At 47.9% G+C, this 21,592-nt stretch overlaps 1 long non-coding RNA gene across 1 annotated transcript; it reads right to left on the reverse strand.

Moving 5' to 3' along the window:
* Positions 1 to 1,251: 1,251 nt before the first annotated feature.
* On the reverse strand, positions 1,252 to 19,030 carry LOC132240227 (uncharacterized). The gene is made up of 4 exons (XR_009454232.1): positions 18,933 to 19,030; positions 14,965 to 15,078; positions 6,265 to 6,474; positions 1,252 to 3,377 (listed from the first exon to the last, which is right to left on the reverse strand). It is a non-coding gene; the product is annotated as an uncharacterized LOC132240227 (long non-coding RNA).
* Between the last annotated feature and the right edge of the window lie 2,562 nt (positions 19,031 to 21,592).

Below are 21,592 nucleotides of genomic sequence, written 5' to 3' on the forward strand. Positions count from 1 at the left end.
GTTCATATGAAAAATAATATAATAATTAGTAAAGAATGAACTCTATGTTTCTAGTACTCACAACTGAAAACCAACTTTTGCCCCATCTTGTATCATCAAGGAAAAAAACAAAACACAGTGCAAAACAGCAGAGTGTGTGTGTGTGTGTGTGTGTAATCGTTTGTTGGTGTGGAGGGTTTTTTTTACAAAATGAAGCACAGGAAGAATAAACTAGAAATTCATAAAAAGCATCTGCTATGTGCAAAGATGATAATGGAGTAAAATGGATAGCGATGGGAGGGAGACTGCTCTGAGTATATTGTTTAGCTTTTAAACCACTTAATTCAAAAGGGGTGGAAAGCAGCAGACCCTAAAATTGAACACAAGCAGAACAAAACTGCATAGCAAATACATAACGCGATCCAAAGAAAAAGCAATTGATTCCAGTAACTCTGAGACACATATTCTAACTGGATACCCGTAGTGGGCAGGACCAAAAGAACTGCAAAGAAATCCTGACTTGATTTACTAGATTTGGGTTGCACGTGGGTACAGTACACTCATTCTGAAAGTATTTTGTGTGTTCATTATAGAGTAAATGAGGAAATACATTAAATGTTTTTGAAACAAATGTTCCCACTATGGGAGAATGAAGATGCAAATATGGAATGGGTAAGCCAGGGGATGAGGAGCAGTGTGGTATCCTGTGAACACATGGTGTGATATATAGGCAGAGCCCAGCTCCCACTCAAAAGATCGAGAAGTAACATCACTCCAATACCAAGAAAGCACACCCAGCACCCAGATCTTGATTCCTCAATACTATGTCCCCACAGGGAGGAGAAATGACTGATTCCCTTTCCAGGCAACACCTTGTACCAGAAAGGAAGGAAGTGCTCAAAGCTGGTGGCATGTTACAAGGTCAAAGAAGCCCACTCGACCCTGCTCCCCATGGCAGGTGGAAAGAATCCACAAGACCACAGTGATGCCAAAAATAAGAAATTTTGCCGTAACCGGTTTGGCTCAGTGGATAGAGCGTCGGCCTGTGGACTGAAAGGTCCCAGGTTCGATTCTGGTCAAGGGCATATACCTTGGTTGCAGGCATATCCCCATGTGGGGTGTGCAGGAGGCAGCTGATCGATGTTTCTCTCTCATCGATGTTTCTAACTCTCTATCCCTCTCCTTTCCTCTCTGTAAAAAATCAATGAAGTATATTTAAAAAAAAGAAAGAAAGAAAGAAAGAAAGAAATTTTAAAATGGGGGTGAAGGGACAGAGAGGTGCAGATCTTTACACAAGAACACCAGCCAATAAATATAGACTGCGTGGCGTGAATGAATCAGAATCTGAAGACTGTAACTGCGAATATAATCATCGATTCAGGCAAGGAGCCTCGGTTAATGCTAAACCCATGGAAAAAGGCCACTGGGAATGGAATAGTCACATGGCCTCGCTTGTTAACTTACAGTGGGGAAATGTAGCAGACACCACCTTAAATGCCTGTTCAAATGTAGCCTTACCAATAATGAGCCCAGACTGACGTCATGTGCCCCCCAGTGTGATGCAATGGGACGTAAAAAACATTGCCGGTGCATTGCATTCACCAAAGGGTTTATTCTAAGTCTAATCATAAGGAAATAATCAGACAAATTCAAGTTACTGGACATCCTGGAAGACAACTGGCCAATTCCTCAAAAATGTCAATCCACCATGAGACATGGAAAAGACATAAGCTGTGGTTGGTGGGGAACATTCTAGATTAAAAGACCCTAAGAGACATGTCAGCGAAATGCCTTGTGTGATCCTCGACTGGATCCTGGATCAAGGAACAAAAAAAGGAAAACAACTTCAAAGAATGATAACGAGGCACTTGAGAAAATTGGAATATGGATGTTACATTAGATAAAATTATTATATCCATTATTAAAGTTGGGAGCATGACGACGGTATTGTGTTTATGGAGAAGAAAGCCCTTGTTTTAGGGAGAGGCAGTATTTAGAGCAGAAGGGTCATAATGGTCGCTATCTGCTTTCAAATAGTTGGTTTTTTTAATTTTTAAATATGGCAAAATGTCAAATGCCAACCACTGGTGAGTCTAAAACAAGGACTCCGGGATGGTTATTATACTATTTTTTTACCTTTTTATAGATTTAAAATGCTGCAAAATAAAAGTTGGGGGAAAGGATGCATTGAGCATAAAAATCCAATTATGGATGTGGCTAAAGGGAGCCCTCTTTCATCGATAGGTGCGAAGGTTGTTAGAATAACAACAGGCAAGTTGTTAATGGCTCTTGTTACTCAGCAACATCAGTGGAAAATGCCCTTTGATTTATCTTGGGAATTAGAGAAGCGGAAAAGAAAACAAATTATGACCAAGTGATGCAGATGCATGAAACCCCAGCTGTTCTTACTCAGACGGAAAGTGAGCACTTCTCAGACCTGACCATCTGACTGACGGTTGAGCTCTGGGAAACCACTTGGCGGGACTTTGCAAAGCCTGTGTATGATATTATCTGGACTCACCCTGGTTCTTGAAACACACACGGCACACCCCAAACTTGCCCAAGCTGGCACATAAATGCCACCCGTGCCTTTAAGATATGCTAAAAGTCCAAGGCACAGAAACGAAAAGAAACTAGTGACTTTTTCTCTAGGGAGGAATCCAAGATGCCAAGATCTTGGCCTTACTTTTATCCTTTGTTCTATTTTCATTTTTCCAAAAAGATTTTTTTAATTAATGGTGAAGAATTGATGGGTGGGTGGATGAGTAGACAGAGGGATGATGGATGGACAGAACTCTCATTCTGGGCATTTGCTCCACAGGGGCCCACCCTAACCCCATGTCCCAATTACAAGGATCGCTGCTCCCAAGCTAATCTCTCGGATTTGCACCCTGTTTGGGCCTGTGGTTTCTGAGCCACAGCTTCTCTCAGCTCTGCATCTCTCCTGATTCCGGGGCTCTCTGCCCACCCCTCCAGCCCCGAGGCACTGCCTTCTTTCCCTCTAGCCCACTGCGGTGGTTCCTCGCCTTGGGGACTTCATCTGTCAAATTCAAACACCCATCCATTTATCTGCCAGGACAGACCCGAGCAGCAGCACAGCTCTTGGACTGGAATTGCTCAACCTCTAGCGCAGAGAAGGATTCTATTCACACCCTGGGAAGCCTTCTGATGAGTTGCCAAGGCCCCGCTTCCCCGGGACCGCCTGGTGACAGCCTCCCTCCTTCTCCGTGGCAATGTGCTTTTACAGCGCGTTCGCTCGCTCACGTCGCCCAGCCCCTGGGATCTCATCACTCTGGCCTCTGCGTGGGCGGGGTTCTGGCTGCTTTCATTTCCAGCAACGGGCAGGAAGGCTGGGCAGAGGCTGAGATGCCTGTCCTCCGCTGCCGGGTCCTGCCAGCCTGTGGAAACGAGGAAACATCAACTCCTGTAGGTGGTACTACCTGGAGGGCTGAGTCCTCAAGATGCCAGCCACTGGCCCCATCGCAGGTCATGATCCCCCAAGACTGTGCCCAGAAACAGAAGGACCACCATGACTCAACCTCTTAGAAATAAAGAAGAGGTGTGGGGGTCCTGCAGGGGTCTACCCAGATCCCCTCTACCAGGCCTACCCCCTACCTACTGGCCGGGTAAGGGTTGGGGGCTAACAGCTCCTAGCATCCCCCTCCTCCATAAGGGAGCCCCCACCTCCTCTCCAGAGGCAGCCCATGAACAAGGATGGGGGACACGGGCTCACAAAGGCTGGCCCCCGCCTCAGCAAGACCCCTCTGTGCACTTCACAGGGGCTCGGTGGCATCAGGCGGAAGCTCACCTGAGACCACCGCCTGGCTCAGCTCCTCCCCGGCCCTGGCCTGCTGCCCCCATCCCCACTCACAGCCTTGCCAAAGCTCAGGGCTCAGGCCCTGACTTTGGGGAGCTTGGTGGCTAAGAGGCAGCTTTCTCCTGCACCTCCGGCATCATGGCCAAGCTCCCGCCACGTAGCTGACACCCAGCTGACACTTTACCAGCATCGTCACACGCCACCTCATAACAGTCCTGGGAGTGGCATGATGATTAACCCCACTCTGCAGAGGATGACACCGAGGCTGGGAGGCAGGCCCACTTGCCCAAAGGCATGCAGCCCACAGGTGGTGGAACCAACACAACTATAAGAGCTGGAAAGGGCTAGAGACCCCGCTGCTCGTGTCACATTTAGGGAAACTGAGGGAACGGGCAGAAGGTGGGTCTGACAGCTTCAGACCAGGTTGTCCAGACCCCCACCACAGAGCCCTTTCTATCACCCCACCTTAGCCTCTAGCCACAAAACAAAACAAAAAACTTCTCTCTCTCTCTCTCTCTCTTTCTCTCTCTCTCTCTCTCTCTCTCTCTCTCACACACACACACACACACACACACACACACACACACACACACCAAGTTGGGTCTTTCATTTCAAACTTCTCAAGACAAATACAAGCCCATCTGTGGAGTCCTAATCCCCAAACACGGATGCCACAAACCTGGGCCTGGGCCTTGTCACACATTTTAACAATCTGATTCCCGGCAACTGAAGGTGCCCCTTGTGGAGAACAAGCAGGAAGTGGTCGGTTTCCAGCGAGGCCCACGAGCTGCATCCTGGGTAAGTCCGGCCTTTCAGGTCAGCAGAGCGAGGTCCATGGTTGTGACCTTAGGTGGTTACAGGGCCTCTCCTATGCCATCCTCCCCAACTACCCCACCCCGACCCCCACTGGCATAAATATTTTGCTAAGATTTGGGGGATTGCTTACTGTATGCCAGCACCACGTCAAGTGCTGTACATACATCATCCCTTTGAACCCTTACAACCACCTGGTAGTACCATTTGACAGGTCGGGAAACTGATGCTGAGAAAAGTCACGTAACTTGCCCAGGGTCACAAAGCCAGAAAATGCCAGGACCCGTGCTGGCACTCGGGGCAGGCTGAGTCCCAAGCCCCTACTCTCACAGCCTAATTCTGTTGCCCGGGCCTCGCCCAGGTCTGCATAATCCTCTGAAGCTAATCTGGAGGCATTCCTAAGGAAATGGCCCCAGGACGCCAAAGAGATGCAGGGAAGGGAGGGGACCCCGGGTCCCTGCAGAAACATGAACCTGAACTAGACCTCTTGGCCTGCAAAGTGCCCCTTTGCATCCCCGCGGCAGACATGGGGAGGGGAAATCAACAGAGCCCAGGCTGCTGGCAGGCCTGTCAGCTATTTCCATATGAAGAGAAAGAGAATGAAGGGAGCAAGACTATTTGTACTATTTTTTCCTTTTCCTGGAAGGCCATTGGTGGAGGCTTCTGCCCTGGCTGGCGATAAGGTGCTCATTTAATTATCAGTTTGGGGCTGAGTCCAGAAAGCTATTTTCCTCCACTGTTGTCACAAGGAAATGAAAGACATCCGCCGCCCAAGCGGCTGTCATTTGGGGCCACGGGTGGTCACAGACACGCTGCCTGTGCGGGAGAGTGGGCTGTGTCAGGGCCGAGCCTGCTGCAGGGCTGTCCCAGCTCAGACAGGAACTCGTGTCTGTTACGCTCACAGGAAGCAGTGCCCACGCCGGAGCCAGCCTGCACTTCTCCTCGCCTTCCCTCTGAACGCGCGAGCCTCCTCAGATCACCCTGACTCGAAGGACTCCAGGGCAGTGTCCCTGACCCTCAGTTCACTCCTGAGGACATTCTGAGGTCTTGCCAGTATGACCCTGACATCCCTGCCCCAGGCTAGCATCGCCGTCTCTGGCTGGAATCAAGACATTTGACTCCAGAAGACATGGGTTTTCCTCTTACCCCACATCACCCAAAACCCTTCCATGGCTTCCCCGTGCCTTCTTGAAAGGGGCCATATGCCCGCACCAAGCATTTAAAGCCACTGTGATCTAGACCAGCCGTGGGCAAACTACGGCCCGCGGGCCGGATCTGGCCTGTTTGAAATGAATAAAACTAATAAAAAAAAAAAAGACCGTACCCTTTTATGTAATGATGTTTACTTTGAATTTATATTAGTTCACACAAACACTCCATCCCTGCTTTTGTTCCGGCCCTCCGGTCCAGCTTAAGAACCCATTGTGGCCCTCGAGTCAAAAAGTTTGCCCACCCCTGCTCTAGACTGTAGAGCCACAGAGGTGATGATCGGGGAATGAGCTGAGGGTTCCTACACCAGCTTTGCGATCTGAGCTCTGTGACCTTGAACACATCTCTTTATTTGCCTCTCTGTTTCTGTAGTAGTTATATGTTGCTGCATTTAAAACTCACCCCAAAAGTTAGAGGCTCAAAACAACATGTATTTATTTTCTCACATTTTCTGTGGGTAAGGAATCCAGGCAGGGCTTCACTGGGTCCTCTGCTTGGGCTCTGTCACAGGCTGCAGTCAAGGTGTCAGCATGGGCTGTGGTCTTATTTGAAGGTTCATCTGGGGAAGGAGCCATGTGGAGCTCATTCCTGTGGTGTTGGCAGCATTCAGTCCCTCGGGGGCCGTCTTCTTACAGGAGGTGACAGTTAAGCTCCACCTGGAAGGATGAATGAAATTGAGAGAGGAGTGTCCAGGAGGAAGGAATGACATGGTCAAAGACCAAAAACAAGCAAGTGGGGCTGTGTGCATGTTCCACCGAGAGCCAGGTGCAAAAGATAAGAGGGGCTTCAAGGTAGGGAGGTAGGTTAGAATCACATGGTGGAGAACCTCAAATGCTAAACTGAGTTTAGACTTTTTTCAAAGGGTAATGCAGAGTGACAGAATCTGAGTTGCAATTTGGGGAGAAGGATCTGACTGCATTGTGAGGAATGCATTTGGTTTGGGATGAGAGGCAGAGCCAAGGAAGCAATTGCAATAATCCAGCAACCAGTTCAAGGGGGCCTGAACATTTGGGGAGCTACAGTAACAGATAGATGAACCCCCAAATCCTGGGGAAATCTTTTAAACCCATACAATGTGCCAAAAGTCAGCCATCGATGCATGAGAAGGACTTCCTCCCAGCCTTGACTCTGTGGGGAATGAGCTTTCTAACATTAACATGTTCTGAAATCCAATTTTCCAGCTGCCCCAAACATTAGAGAAACAGCTAGCACACAGCTGGATGATCACACCTGCACAAGTGTGCAAAAGACAGCTCTGGCCTCCACAGTTCGGACGTGAACTCTTCCAGCAAACCTTTCCCAAGACTCAGTTGGGCAAAGGGAAGATTCTTTCCCATATAGTAACCAACATGTTTCTGCCTGTGACCATAAAGCTAAGCCATATTTTCTCCAATAGTCCAAGTGTCCTGGCCCTAAGCCACCATCTGCCCATTTTGGCAGAGTTCAGTAATTTCCCAAGGGACCCATCTACATTCCTTTTATAAGATATAAAATTTACATCAACTATTTAAGTGTACAGTTCAGTAGTGTTAAGCACATTCACATTTTTATGCAACCAATCTCCAAAATTCTTTTCACCTTGCAACTCTACAACTCTATACCCATTAAACAATGACTCTGCATTCCCCATGCCTCTGAGCCCCTGGCAACCACCTTTCTACTTCCTGTCTCTATGAATGGGTTGGACCCTCATATAGGGGATTGTACACTATTCATCTTTTTGTGACTGAATTATTTCACTTAGCATAATGTCTTTTTTATATATTTTTTTTATTGATTTCAGAGAGGGAGAGAGAGATAGAAACGTCAATGATGAGAGCAAATCATTGATCAGCTGCCTCCTGCACAACCCCTACTGGGGATCATGATAGCCCGCAACTGGGTATGTGCCCTTGACCAGAATTGAACATGGGGCCCTTCAGTAAACAGGCCGACGCTCTATCCACTGAGCCAAACAGGCTAGAACTAGCATAATGTTCATAAGGTTCATCCACATCGTAGCATGTGTCAGAATTTCCTTCTTTTTTAAGGCTGAATAATGTTCCATTGCACATACATTCCATTGCACATAATTGAGGGACACGTGGGTTGCTTCCCCCTTTTGGCTATTGTGAATTACATTGCTATGAACATAGGAGTACAAATATCTGTTCAACCTTGCTTTCAATTCTTTGGGGAATAGATCCAGATATGCAATTGCTGAATCACATGATAATTTCTATGTTTAATGTCTTTGAGGATTCATCGTTCTGATTTCCACAGAAGCTGCACCATTCTACATCCCCACCAACCGTGCACAGGGTTCCAATTTCTCCACATCCTCAACCACAATTGGTATTTTCTGGTTTTTGACAGTAGCCTTCTGCTGGTTTTGAGGTAGTATTTCATTGTGGTTTTCATTGGCATTTCCCTAATGATTACTGATATGAGCATGCACTTGTTGGCCATCTGTATACATCTTTGGAGACAGTCCTTTGCCCATTTTAAATTAGGTTATTTGGTTTTTGTTGTTTAGTTGTAGGAGTTCTTTGTATATTCTAGCTATTAACTCCTCATCAGGTATATAATTTGCAAATACTTTCTCCCATTCCACAGGTTGCCTGACCCCACCACATTCCTAAGGGCTACCATCCCCGGGTTATTTGTATCGACTCTTAAATTGTACCCATCTCCAAAGGTGCTCTTTTCTGAGCTGCCGTCCTAGGTTCAGCTCCTATCAGCTCTCCCCTCTCCTCCCAGGGCAACTGACAAGAGCGTCTATTCCCCTCAGATCTTACTCCAACCCATTATGGCTTCGACTGATGATCACAAAATAACCCGAAGTCAAGATACTTCTCAAAGGCTGAGTAATTTAGTTTTAGGTTTATTCAAAGGAAACTTATTAAAATATACTCTTGAAATGTTATTGTGCGTTGGGGAAAGGGTCGGGGGAGGTGACCTTTATGTCAACCATTTGAAAAATAGTGGGATCTTGTGCTAAGTTCGAGAAAACAGTGTATAACTTTGACATAAACAAACTGGTTCAGTAACACTGATTTTTCAGAAGATCCATGTCCTGCAAAAGTCAAGTCAATCTGGATGCTGAATGAAGAATAAATCACTGTTGAAAGGTATTATTGGATTCTTACGTTCATAGTAAAATATCTCAGGGATTACGAAGGAGAAATGTTTCATAAACTTAATAAGGAGGGGGCAAATATTGTTAACCAGAAAGCCACGCTATATTTCATAGTGATTTTCCTCTAAGTAAGATGAACTGCTGAGGAATAATTAGGTGTAATAATCGTATTATTTATGTCTAATTTCTGTGTCAGGACCCACTGCAGCATTTATGAATCTCAGGCACTTTTTAAACTTCTAAAAATTTTTCATTAGGTGTGATTATTTGTTAAGTATAGTATAGGTACCAACTGTGGTATGTAAGATGATCTTAGGTAGCACACAAATAAATATTTTGCTTTAATAACATTAGGGAGTTTATTATTCCATTTATATTTTGTCCATTTTTTGTTTATGTCAAGGGACATTGGTTTTCCATTTACCATAGTGATACAAAGTTTCATTTTACAGTAAATCTACTTAACAAAAAAGAGTACTATGTCATAGTACAATGTTATGGTAAATGGATATGGCAAATATAAGGACAGAGGCAGAAAACTGGTTTGTAAAATACCACTCTTAAATAACATGGGACTTTGATGGGCTCTAACAGACAACATCTTGGCTACTGTTTCCCTCTAATTGTGTTCTTTATTTTTTAAATTAAATTTATTTTGGTAACATTGGTTGATAACATTATATTATTTTAAAATAATTTCCTATCATCCCCAATATCTTAGCATGGCAGGCTCGAGTACATATTTGTTGGGTAATTGAGTGAACAATCAATCAATAGAAGAAACTTACCATTCAACACACAATATCATCCCTCATTAATTTAGTTTATAGGGATAGTAACAAAAACATCTCCAAAACATTGAATATTTAGTATATGCCAGGAACTGAATCAGATGTTTTATATATATCATCTCATTAAATCTCCACAACAACTTTATGTGGAATTTATCCCCCTCGCTCCCCCTCTTCTTACACAAAAGTAAGACAGAGGTTAAGTTGCTTGCCCAAGTGTATCAAGTATGGTCTAACCAGTGATGGCGAACCTGTGACACGCATGTCAGAGGTGACATGCGAACTCATTTTTTTTGGTTGGTTTTTCTTTGTTAAATGGCATTTAAATATATAAAATAAATATCAAAAATATAAACCTTTGTTTTACTATGGTTGCAAATATCAAAAAATTGCTATATGTGACACGGCACCAGAGTTAAGTTAGGGTTTTTCAAAATGCTGACACGCCGAGCTCAAAAGGTTCGCCATCACTGGTCTAAACTCTAAGGGCATTTGTGGATTACTTAACAAGGGGCCTGAAGTGGATGATTTCAGAGTTCATTCAGTGGCTCAAAAAGGTCCAGCAGCTCTGAAAAATCTCCTAACTTACCTCAAGGTCACAAGGTGGCTGCCACAACTACACACATCACATCTTTTTCTTTTTCCTTTTTTTTTTTTTAAATCCTTGCCTGAGGATATTTTCCCATTGATTTTTAGGGAGAGCAGAAGAAAGAAAGACAGAGAGAGACATAGATGTGAGAGAAACACATCGATTGGTTGCCTCCTACACGAGCTTTGACCAGGCCCGGGCCAGGGAGGAGCCTGCCACCAAGGTACGTGCCCTTGACCAGAATCAAACCCAGGACCCTTTGGTCTGTAGGCCGACGCTCTATCCACTGAGCTAAACCAGCTAGGCCACACATCACATCCTCATATGGATGCTCCAGGCAGGGAGGCTATGGGGGCTGACACCAGCCAGCTCCCCTCTCCAAAACACCTCATTTCCAGATAATCTCTTTCCCAGAGTCCCCAACACATTGCCCCTTACATCTAATTGGCAGAACTGTGTCACATGGCAACCCCTAGCTGCAAGAGAAGCTGGGAAAGCCAGTATCTAGCACTGTGGTGTGGGCATGGTTGGCTTAGCCCAGTCACAGTTCATCTCTGTGGCTGGTGAAAGACTAAGCTCTTCCAAGGGTGAGGTACCTTAGAAGATAACAAGACTGGAGAGGGAAGTTAAAATCAGAAGGCATGAAGAGAAAGGAAAAGAGGTCCCCAGGCTGTAAAGCGATCAGGGGTTAGATGGCTGGGAAAATAGAGGCTTGGGAATCTCTAAAGGCAGGTGTCTCAATCTCAGCACTACTGACATTTGGGGCAGGAGAATTCTGTGGTTTGTGGGGTTGCCCTGTGCATTGTAGAATGTCTTCAGCATGCATGGTACTGACCCTGATTGAGAACACACACCCTCAATGATGATACCTGTGCCCCAAACCCGAAACAGAATCAAGTGCATTCCTGCTGCCTTGGCACTGCCAGGATCTTGGCACACTCCTGGCTGTTGGGGGGTGAGGGGGTGGGGAATAGAAAGCCTCATTAAGGACTGAGATTGAATTTACCACCAGCCTGAAGTGATAGAAAGTAAAGAAATGTGTTACTTCTCTTTTCTGGCATGCCCAACTTTTATGGACTAAGATTAACACTTTCTATGATGTGAGAAGAATGCTGAATTCACTGGGCCAGGCAAAGGCAGCACAATATCCTACTCTAATGACAACGTTCCCAGCCAGGCTGAGTTCATCCTCTGACCTCCCATCACAGGTCTCCCGTTTGTAAGGCCAGTCACATCGTGCGTGGCTGCTCTGCCTGCCTGTGAGGTTGGGCGAAGCGGCTCTGCTCGCTCAGATGACGCGGAGCCGCGTCTGGGACCCAGGTTATGAAGCCGGTGTAAGCAGCACGGCTGGGCACAGGCCTGTGTGAGGACAGGCCGGGCTGGGAACATTACGTGCAGTGCTGTACTCATAACAATGCCATTCATTAATGCTGTCTGTGTGGGGGGATAAGGAGGGTGTTCTTTTTGTCACCATTTGAAACGTGTTGGAATCTTGCTCTGAATTTCGCAGGAAACTGCAGCATTGAGAGTTTTCCAGAACAAGGAAGAGAAAACAGTTTATAACTTTGACTATAAAGAGGCTGGTTCGGTAACACTGATTTTCAGAAGGTCCATAACCTGCAAAAGTTAAGTAAATGTGGATGCTGAGTGCAGAGTACATTACTGTTGAAAGGCATTATTATTACTATAATTAATAATTAATATAATTATTATTATAAATCCTCATGTTGTCATGTTGGAGGGAGAAACATGAGGATGCTGCCATGGGGGTTCCTGCACTCACCTGACTCCCTCTCCTCAAAGCCCCTCTGGAATGCGGCTTCACGGGGCACGGTCAGGTTCGTCTCGTCCAGTTTTATGTTCCCGTGTCCGCACATAGTAGATGCGGTATGTGACGTTACTGGGTGATGGAGTCTTTGCAGGTGTAACCACGTTAAGAAAGGGTCCTGCTAGATGAGAATGGGCTCTAAATCTAGTGTCTTTGTTAGAGAAAGGAAGAAGGGTTTGGACACAGAGACGTGGGAGGACATAAGAGGGAAGAAAGCCATGTGAAGATGGAAGCACGGGTATATACATATACGTATACATATACACATGCACATGCACACATATACACACATATACACATACACAAAACATACATATACATATGCACATACACATACATGTACACGTTTACATTTACACATACACACAAATATACACATACATATACATATACATACACACATATACACACATATACACATACAAAAGCATGCATATACACATACATATACACATACATATAAATACATATGCACATACATATACAAATATACAAATACACAAATATACAAATACACATACATATACATATACGTGTGTGAATGGCTAACAACAACAAAAATAATGACAATAATTTACCCTCCAGAGCAATACCAGGGGAAAGATTTTCCATAACCTGCAAGTTTTCAGCCTGTACCCTAAAACAGTAGTTCTCAACCAGGCACAATTTTGCTACCCAGGGGGTTTTCATCATCATTTTTTATTGGAGTCACTTTTGTTTATTACAACTTGCGGGGAAGTGCTACTGGCCATCCCGGGGCTGCTGCTAAGCACCCTACAATGCACAGGGCGACCCCACAAACAGCGAATCCTCCTGGCACAAACGTCCGTAGTGGCCCGGAACCCAGCCTAGAAACACACGGGGAGGAACATCTATCGCAGCACAAGTCCCTCGTTTCACTATCGGGCAAACTGTGGCCCGGAAAACGAAGCCGCTTGTCCAAGGACATGCACTCCGGGAGCAGCAGAGCCGAGGCGAATGCCCTGTCTCCTGACCCAGGATAGAGTTCGGGCCGCTGCCCACAGGTCCCTGTGGCTGGGAGTGATAATTAAACAGAAAAGGAGGGCCTCTTTCCCACCCCCCAATAGCAAACATGATTCTTGACTCATTATCAAAGCCGGAGACTGGCAGCAGGCAGCAGGGCTGGCGGAGAACGCCTCTAACCCTGCACTGGGTACAATGTGCAGTTCTCAGCGCTCAAGGCCAAATCACAGCAATTAGTGGTGTGGTGCCCACCAGCCGACTTCACGCTGGGCTAGTGCCCAGATTGCTGAAGAGACGCCCCTCTGCCGCTAAATGCCTTGGCAACCACAGGCAATGTTCTCTGCTCCCTGGTGCAGGGACCACGGTGCTCCAGCCGTGGGGTGTCTCCTACCCACTACAGAATGGCAGATAAGTCCCCAAAGCAAAGAGAGGCTAAAGTTTTCCCCACACTTCCTACAGCTTTGCAGGAAGCACAGAGCCCTGCCCACCCCCTGCCTCCTCCCTCACCCCAGAGGTGCTTGCTCTGGCTGGAGAAAGGGAAGGAGGAGAGAGAACAGATCCCTGCCTGCGGCATTTATTGAGCTGAAATCAAGATTTTATCTCTAGGCCCCCAGCACAAACTCATGAGTAACAGAACTGTGACCCACCCCTGGGCTCCTCAGAATTCTGTGGGTTTTTCCATCAGAAACCAATTTAAGTAGATTGATTGGACTGAAAACAGCGGTCATTCCCAGGTCCTCAGGGTGACCACATTTTGCAACTAGACTTGGAATTTCTGGCTCAACAATGGAAACACCCTGGCAGCTGAGAGTAAAGCAACCGATTTGTCCAAGACTCAGCTGTTTGCAAAGCACTTTCACATCCTGAACCTCACTGACTCCATAACCCTGAGAGAGGGCTGCAGAGCAGCGTCGGTCCCTGGGCTCCCAGGGCACAGTGATTTATCCGAAGTCACGCACCTACAAAGTGGGAGAGCTGACGTTCAAATTCAGGCCTGTGTTCCCCCTCCCCCTTCTCTCCACCACATACTAGTACATACTCGTGGAATCGTATTGGCCTGATCAGAGGCCAGTCCACTGGCTCACCCCTTGCCCACTGAGATGGCCCCACAACGCTTTGGTAAAAACCCAGGGCTCCAAACAAGGGTTTGCAGGCGGCCTCCACATCAGATAACTTTCTCCACCCTTCTCTGTGGCTGGGAGGCTGGCATGTACCCGTCCCCTTCTAATTGGGCCTGGCCAATGGGGAGCCTCAGCAAGATCAGAGGGAGGGAGAAGCCTGGGGTTGCATCAGGCTACTTGGTCTCTCAACCGAAGGTCATTGGTCCTCTCAGGACAGCTCTCTAGCTCCAGTCTCTCCCTCTGGCTTCCCAGCCTGCTGCTTCCTCCCATCCCTGCTGCTCTAAGACTAGTAACAGCTCATCAACATATACCAAGTGTTGAATGATGACAAAAAAAAGTCGTTTTGAACGAGCATGGGCTTTGGAGTCAGGCAGACCAACCCCTTGACTTTTCAATCCTGTGAACCGAGTGGACTCTCCTTGTCTAGGCCAGTTGGAGACGATTCCTGACTGCTCCGGCTTCTCCTCGTCTCCACGTGCCCAGCGCCTTGCACGGGCGTGGCACAGGCCCACGGCTCAGCACACGGTGCCAAGTGAACCCTCGAAAGTGGGGCTAGATGTCTAGTCCTCGGAGCATTTTTAGGAGTGGACTTTGTCTCCACCAATAAAACCCTTATCTAAAGCAAACAAAAGTGATTCGGCAGACATTCAAATGTCCATTGCTTCCTGAAAACGGTTTCCTTGTTTAAGGGTCATTTGAAGCCCCCCAAACCCACCTGGCGAGGTTCCTTCCTTCATTCCACAGAGCGACCTGCAGACCCTCTTCGCCGGGTGCTTGAAAGAGAGCAGGGAGCGGACACCGGGCGTCCCTGCCCTGTGGGGCTTGCATTCTGGAGGGAGAGACAATAAAATGTAAATTAAACTCATCGGAGATCATTTCAGATACTGGTCAGAGCCCTGGGAACAAGCACATGGAGGATGTGAGAGAATGTGGGGGCGGGGGGGATGCTTTAGACAGAGGCGTGAGGGGGCCTCTCTGCGGAGAGAGCATCTGAGCCAAGATGAAGGGAGGAGGGGCCCCATGAAGAGCTGGCGGAAGAGCATTGGTGCTTAGGGCAGAGTCCCTCAAGGCTTGGCCCTCTGGGACCCTTAAGAGGCAGGCTGGTATAGTACAACAGGGCTGGGGCCCAGCCTGCCAGCCTTCCCCTGCCACTCACTTGCTGTGCAATCCCCACAAGTCTCTTACCCTCTCTGGGCTTTTGTTTCATTATCTGAGAGAAGGTTTGATTGACAACACAATCTTTCTAAGCCGGTCCAACTATGACGATTCTGGGGGAGGTTCGGGGGGCAGGGAGGGGAGGGCATTGGACAGGACCCTTGCAAAGCTCAGGCTGTGCTCCTTCAAGGTTTTACGTCCAAACTTGCAAAAGACCAACAGGCAGAGTCCGCCACAGCAGTGCCCTCTGGGCAAAAAGGATGAGAACAGGAGCTCTGAGGCTCTGACAGCTCCATCGCTGCAAAAATGAAGACGTCGTTTCTCCCATGCCTGTCTGCAGAAATAAAACCAGGTGGCAAAAGCCCAGACTGCTCCGCTTAGCTGTCGGCAGCCCTCCGACTGGCTGCAGCCTTGGAAATAAATGGTCCCGTCAGCTGCTGAGGGGGGTGAGCTCAGGATTTCAGATGAAAATGAAATAAGAGGGAACACAGCCCAGAAGCGATGCAAAGTAACAACAGGACACTAAAATCTTCCACTGCAGCAAGAGTGCTGCACGGGGTGCTGACCTCAGACTCGGGGACACGGCGATGAGCTCATATCCAGGGCTGGCTGGTGGGCCCTGTGCTTCTGGGGTCCGTGGGCTGTCTGAGGGGACCTAGTCTGGGGTGGCAGGGCCACTGTTTTCTTGCCCACTCCCATCCTGTCCACTCCTCTTGCCCCAGATCAAACAGCCCACAGGAACAGACCTGCAGACAGGGTGCCTTCCACCTTGTGCCAAAGGCAGAGAGCCTCAAACCTTGCACTCCCAGCAGGAGGGAGACAGGTTACAATCCCAGGAAATGAGACGATGCAGGGAAGACAACCATTTAGAAAGCCATCATCTCCCGGTAGCTGCAATCCTGCTAAAATTGAGGTTCAGGGCCATTCAGTCTGTGTTGCAATCACGGCTTCTTGCAATCCTGAGCAAATTACTTACCCGTGTCTCGGCTCCCTCTGCTCTAAAAATAGGGGAAATAATAGTACTGACCACATCGGGTTGTTATGAATTAAATGTAAAACTCTGAGAACAGGTCTGGCACAAAGTAAGTGCTCTCAATAAGTTAGCTTCTTTTAATTTTTATAAATGTATTCTTTTATATTCACATTAATTATATCTCTGTATATACAAGTAAAGCAACTAGTACTAACCAGGTTCAAACACCCATCTGAGTTCATTGATACCAAGAGGCTACAAAATAGATTCTTAGCAAGCACCCTCCTGACTCTCCCCTCCCACATCTACCCAACAATCTTCAGCAATAATGCCCAGCCTTCCTCTGAGCCTTGCTGGTGCATAGCAGCTCTAAGGAGCTGTCTTTCCTCCTAAAGAAAAAAGTTGAAAGCCAGTTAAAATATCAAGTGCTGCCTTAGCCGATTTGGCTCAGTGGATAGAACATTGACCCTCAGACTAAACGCTAGCAGGTTTCATTCTGGTCAAGGGCGCATACCTCAGTTGCAGCTCAATCCCTGATTGCGAGAGGCAACCAATCAATGTGTCTCTCTCATCTCTCTCTCTCTCTCTCTCTCTCTCTCTCTCTCTCTCTCTCTCTCTCTTCCTGCCCCCTGCCCCACTGTCTCTGAAAATCAATGGGAAAAAAACATCCTCAGGTGAGGATTAACAACAACAACAAAATCTCAAATGTTTATAGGAGCCAGGCAGGTAGATGAGTAAAGGAAGCACAGTGTTATATATTAAGGAGCAGTGGAGACTGTGGCAAACTGGAGAACCTATACTCCATCTCATGGAAAAAGTTGTTGCCAGCCTCAGACAATTTTACCAGTACATTCAGGGTCAGCACATCTTCTAAGTTTTCAAGGGAAGCCAGAAATGAAGATTTTTTATGAGGTCTCCTAATTTTCAAATACTGGCACATAATTCATCATTTTTAAAGCATGGCCGATGGAGCAAGATGTACCTGTTTGTACCCTCTAAGTTGGGGGCCAGAGCCTTCCCTGCTGTTACCGACTGCCAGGCAAGTGTCCCTTCCCTGCAAGAACCAGGACATTCTGGCCAGGCTGAAGCAACAAGGAACTCTAGACAGAGCTTAATTAAGCTCTAGACTGAACGCCTATTAATTGGTAAAGGCTTAGAGAGAAAAGTGACGGCGCAAGTCCCCTGAGGGCTGGAGCAGTGGAGGAAAGCTGGTTGAAGGAGGTGGGCTGTGAGGTGTCGGGACCAGGAGAACCATAACACAGAGCTGTGGCACTGGCTTGTCAGGAAGGTGCCCTTGGCTGATGGCACTTGCAGACCACAGGACTGCAGGTCCTCCCAGGGGAAAGGGCCGTGCACCATTCTCTCCACATGGCCCTGGCTTGGCTGGAAGTCCTCACCCCATGCACACGTCTTGCAGCATGTGGATCTGTGGGCTGACCTGTGTCTTTTGGGTCCCGAGTGCTTGCTCAGTCCCTAATGAACATGTGTGCCATGATCCAATGGACGGGACCAAAGAACAAAAAGCAAGACATCAAAGAATAGAGTGCACCACCTCCCCACACTCACCTCCAAAACTGAAAATTTCCCCCAAACGGGGGAAATGAGCAAGGGCTGCAATCCCATGGCATGCTGCAGCCCTGAAGATCAGTGTTTGCACAGAGGAACCCCTCGCGTGGGGTGCTGGGAAAAGGACAATGACAACCCATCATTACCAGTGTCAGCGAGGTCTGAAACAGCCCCAACGTGTCCAGGAAACAATGCACAACCTATCAGAGCTTTAGTAGGTATCTTGGATAATTCTAGAACTAAAGTATACCCCTCCCCTGGTCAGGGGTGCAGCTGAGAGGCTCAAGGCACCAAGGGGACTTGTGTCCGGTCACACAGCTAGTCTAATGGCACAGGCTGGCCCAGAACCCAGGTCTCCTGACTCCCCTTCCAGAGCTCCCTGGGGGCTAGGAGCAAAGCGGGGCTGGAGTGAGGCAGGTGGGGCCCTCCACTGGGATGCAAAATGTAAGGGGGCACCAAAATGTCAGTAATCACAATAGATAACATTTGAGATCTTGCTCCCTGGCATATGTCATCAGTCTGGCTCAAATAAACTCTTACCAAAAAATTTTTAAAATAAATAAATAACATTTTGATAGAATATTTTTAATCAAAATTATGAACAAAAATATCAACTTTTAAAAGAAAGCTTCAAGTAAAGTTGTGCCCTTGCATGCCCCAGCCTCACCCCCTGCACCCTGATCCCGGCCAGGACAGGTCTCAGTCAGATCCCAAGGTGACACTGCCTGAGAACAGCTGTGTGGAAATCCATGGGAAGGCCACTCCAGACAGAAGGATGGAGCTTGCGTGGGGTGTCCGAGGCACAGAGAGGAGGCCGAGCGCCTGGAGCAGTGACTGCAGGCAAAATCGTCCCAGCCCCACCCCAACGCAACAAACTGCAAACCGCCCCCCCCCACACACAAACTCACACATGAATACCCAGTTAGGTTCCCCCCACCCCAGAGAGCTAAGGGAGAAAACCACCACCCCCACCCACTCCCCACACTCACCTCCTAATAACCAGTTACCTTGCAAATCTAAGCCTTTTCGTCTCAAGGGAGAAGATGGATAAAAAAAAGTTTGGAGAGCTCTGCATAACCCTTCAGGCCATAGAAAAACAACCCAGAACTTTATGACTAACTGACAGTTGGTTATGAATGGGAAGGAAGGCATATCCTTAAGCCGCTGACAGCAACTCCCTTTTAAGGTGTTTCCTCGGGGCCAGAGGCGCCAGGCGCGTGCTGCCACCCATACCGACAGCGGCTTGTTTTTCAGTGCCATGCTTGGGCTTTAGGTCACACAGACCTGGATTCAGATACAGCTTTGCCATTTACTATCTGACCCGAGACAATTTACCAGCGCGAGAGACCAGCAATTCACAATTCCCTGGGCCCGTGGTAACTTAAAAGACGTAATGTGGGCTGAGGGGCAAACCCCAGGCAAGAGGTGGGGAGGCCATGACCTGGCACCAGCACACCATCCCATGAGGGATGTCAGCCAGGTCTCTCAATGTATCAAAAGGAAAAAAAAGAACTTATGTGAACTCTCCCAACTTTAAAGGTTGGCAACTAATTCAAAATTGTTTAAAAAAATTTAACCCAGCAGGGCCAAATATAACAGGTCTGTGAGCCAGAGCCCCACCTATTGGCCCAGTGTGTACCTCTGACCACTCCAGCAACCCCCCCTGACACCTGGAAGGTGCTCAGCAAGCAAGGAGCATCCCATCTTTTCAGAAAACTTTCACAGGCAACACCAACATCTATTTCCACACAACAGCTTGGGAAGGAATGCTTCTCAGGCGGAAAATGAAGATATGAAGAGCTGAAAATCTGGAAGGCTCTAAAGGGAGGGGGGACTGAAAAGAGGGAATTCCTTAAAAGGATTTAAAAGAATTTTATTGGACATAGTTTAGCACAAGTCAAGGATAAGATCAGGCAGTAATTTAACTCCTGGGCACAGCAAGTGAGTCTGTGTATGTGAGGTGGATGAGGGCGGCGGGGGGAGGCAGGAAAGGAGGGAGGGACTACCCTTCTTGATGGTTTCCACCCAGTGTCTCAGGGTCTTCTGTTCATGGGTCACCCCAACATTTGTCTCAGGTGCACAGCGTTCTGACAGGCCCAGCCATTGGGAGCAGCTCCTCACAGAGGGGCTCATAGGTCCAGCTGCCCCCACACAATAGGCAGTAAGGCTTCAATCCCCAATGGATCTGGTAGTTCAGTTGGGCTTGGAATCGAGACCCAGCCGGGCTACGCTTCAAACCTTCAGCATCAGTGGTTCTCACACTCTGATCCCCAGACCAGCAGCATCAGTATCACCATGGAACTTGTTAGAAGGGTCCCTCTAACCAGAAATTCGGGGGCGCTGGGGTCAACCATGTGGGTTTTAACAAGCCCTCCATAGGGTTCAGGTACACATCCTCGAGGTCCCTCTGAGATAGTGAAATCTACCCAATAGGACGGTCCTGAGTGTTCCACCAACAATTATTTCTGAGGCCTGGTGTGTCTGTGCTAGGTGGTACGGAAGATGCTGGGAGGGCAGCACACAGCCCTGGCCCTGATGGAGCTTGGTGTCTCGAGGGAAGACCAACAATGAGAAGCGAAAACATATATAAAAACCCCAATTTTCCGATGGCAGAGGCAGGCTGAGGCCTGACCCTTCACACAGAGCTGTTTCTCAAAGTGTACTCCAGGGAACACCTCTCCTGCACACCCGCCCCAGTCCCCTCTCCGATGTCCCTGTTCCTCAGATAATCCTCCCTCTCTCCTGCTCCAGGACCATCGCCTTTGCTGCTCCATCCACCTGGAAAGCTCTTCACAGATCACCCAGGGCTCCTTCACCTCGTCAGGGCTCAGTCACCTCCTCATGGGTCCATCTACGTGGTCTCTCTCGCCTGGCCAGCATGTCTTAGTGGTTGAGCGTTGACCTATGAACCAGGAGGTCACAGTTCAATTCCCAGTCAGGGCACATGCTCCCAGTTGCGAGTTACCGGCTCAATGCCCAGTGGGGGGTGTGCAGGAGGCAGCAGATCAATGATTCTCTCTCGTCATTGATGTTTCTATCTCTCTCCCTCTCCCTTCCTCTCTGAAATCAATATATATTTAAAATAGACAAAAAATAAAATAAAGTGGTCTCTCTCCCCTCACTGTACCCCACCCTGCTGTGCATGTCAGCAGTGTTCCTGGTTTTGTCCCTCCCCCAACAGGAGGTGAGTTCTTGGGGCAGGTGTGGTTGCCTCCAGGGCACCTGAGCCAGGGTTTGCCACATGAGTGAACACTCTAACCCTCTTTATGAAATCCCGGGAAAAGCGGGCACCCTCCACTCCGGAGCCTGTTCCCCTCCCTGAAGGAGAAGGCCACAGGCAGGGCCCACAGCCTTGGTTCTCTGATGCGAGAAGGCTGTAGAGACTGGAAGGAAAAGAGGAAAGGAAGGTGAGAGGCAAGAGACCTTAGGAGGCTGGTTCTGGCCCTGGCCCTGTAGCTCAGTGGTTAGAGCATGGTAAGGCTATGCCAGGGTTTGATTTCCTGTTGTGGGGAGAGTCACACAATGAATGCATGGATGGGTGGAACAAGTGGATGTTTCTTTCTTTCTCTCTCTCTCTCTCTCTCTCTCTCTCTCTCTCTCTCTCTCTCTCCCCACCCTTTCCTCTCTTTAAAATCAGTCAATCAATAAA

Source organism: Myotis daubentonii, chromosome 8, assembly GCF_963259705.1.
Source record: "Myotis daubentonii chromosome 8, mMyoDau2.1, whole genome shotgun sequence".
Classification (NCBI taxonomy): Eukaryota; Metazoa; Chordata; class Mammalia; order Chiroptera; family Vespertilionidae; genus Myotis; species Myotis daubentonii.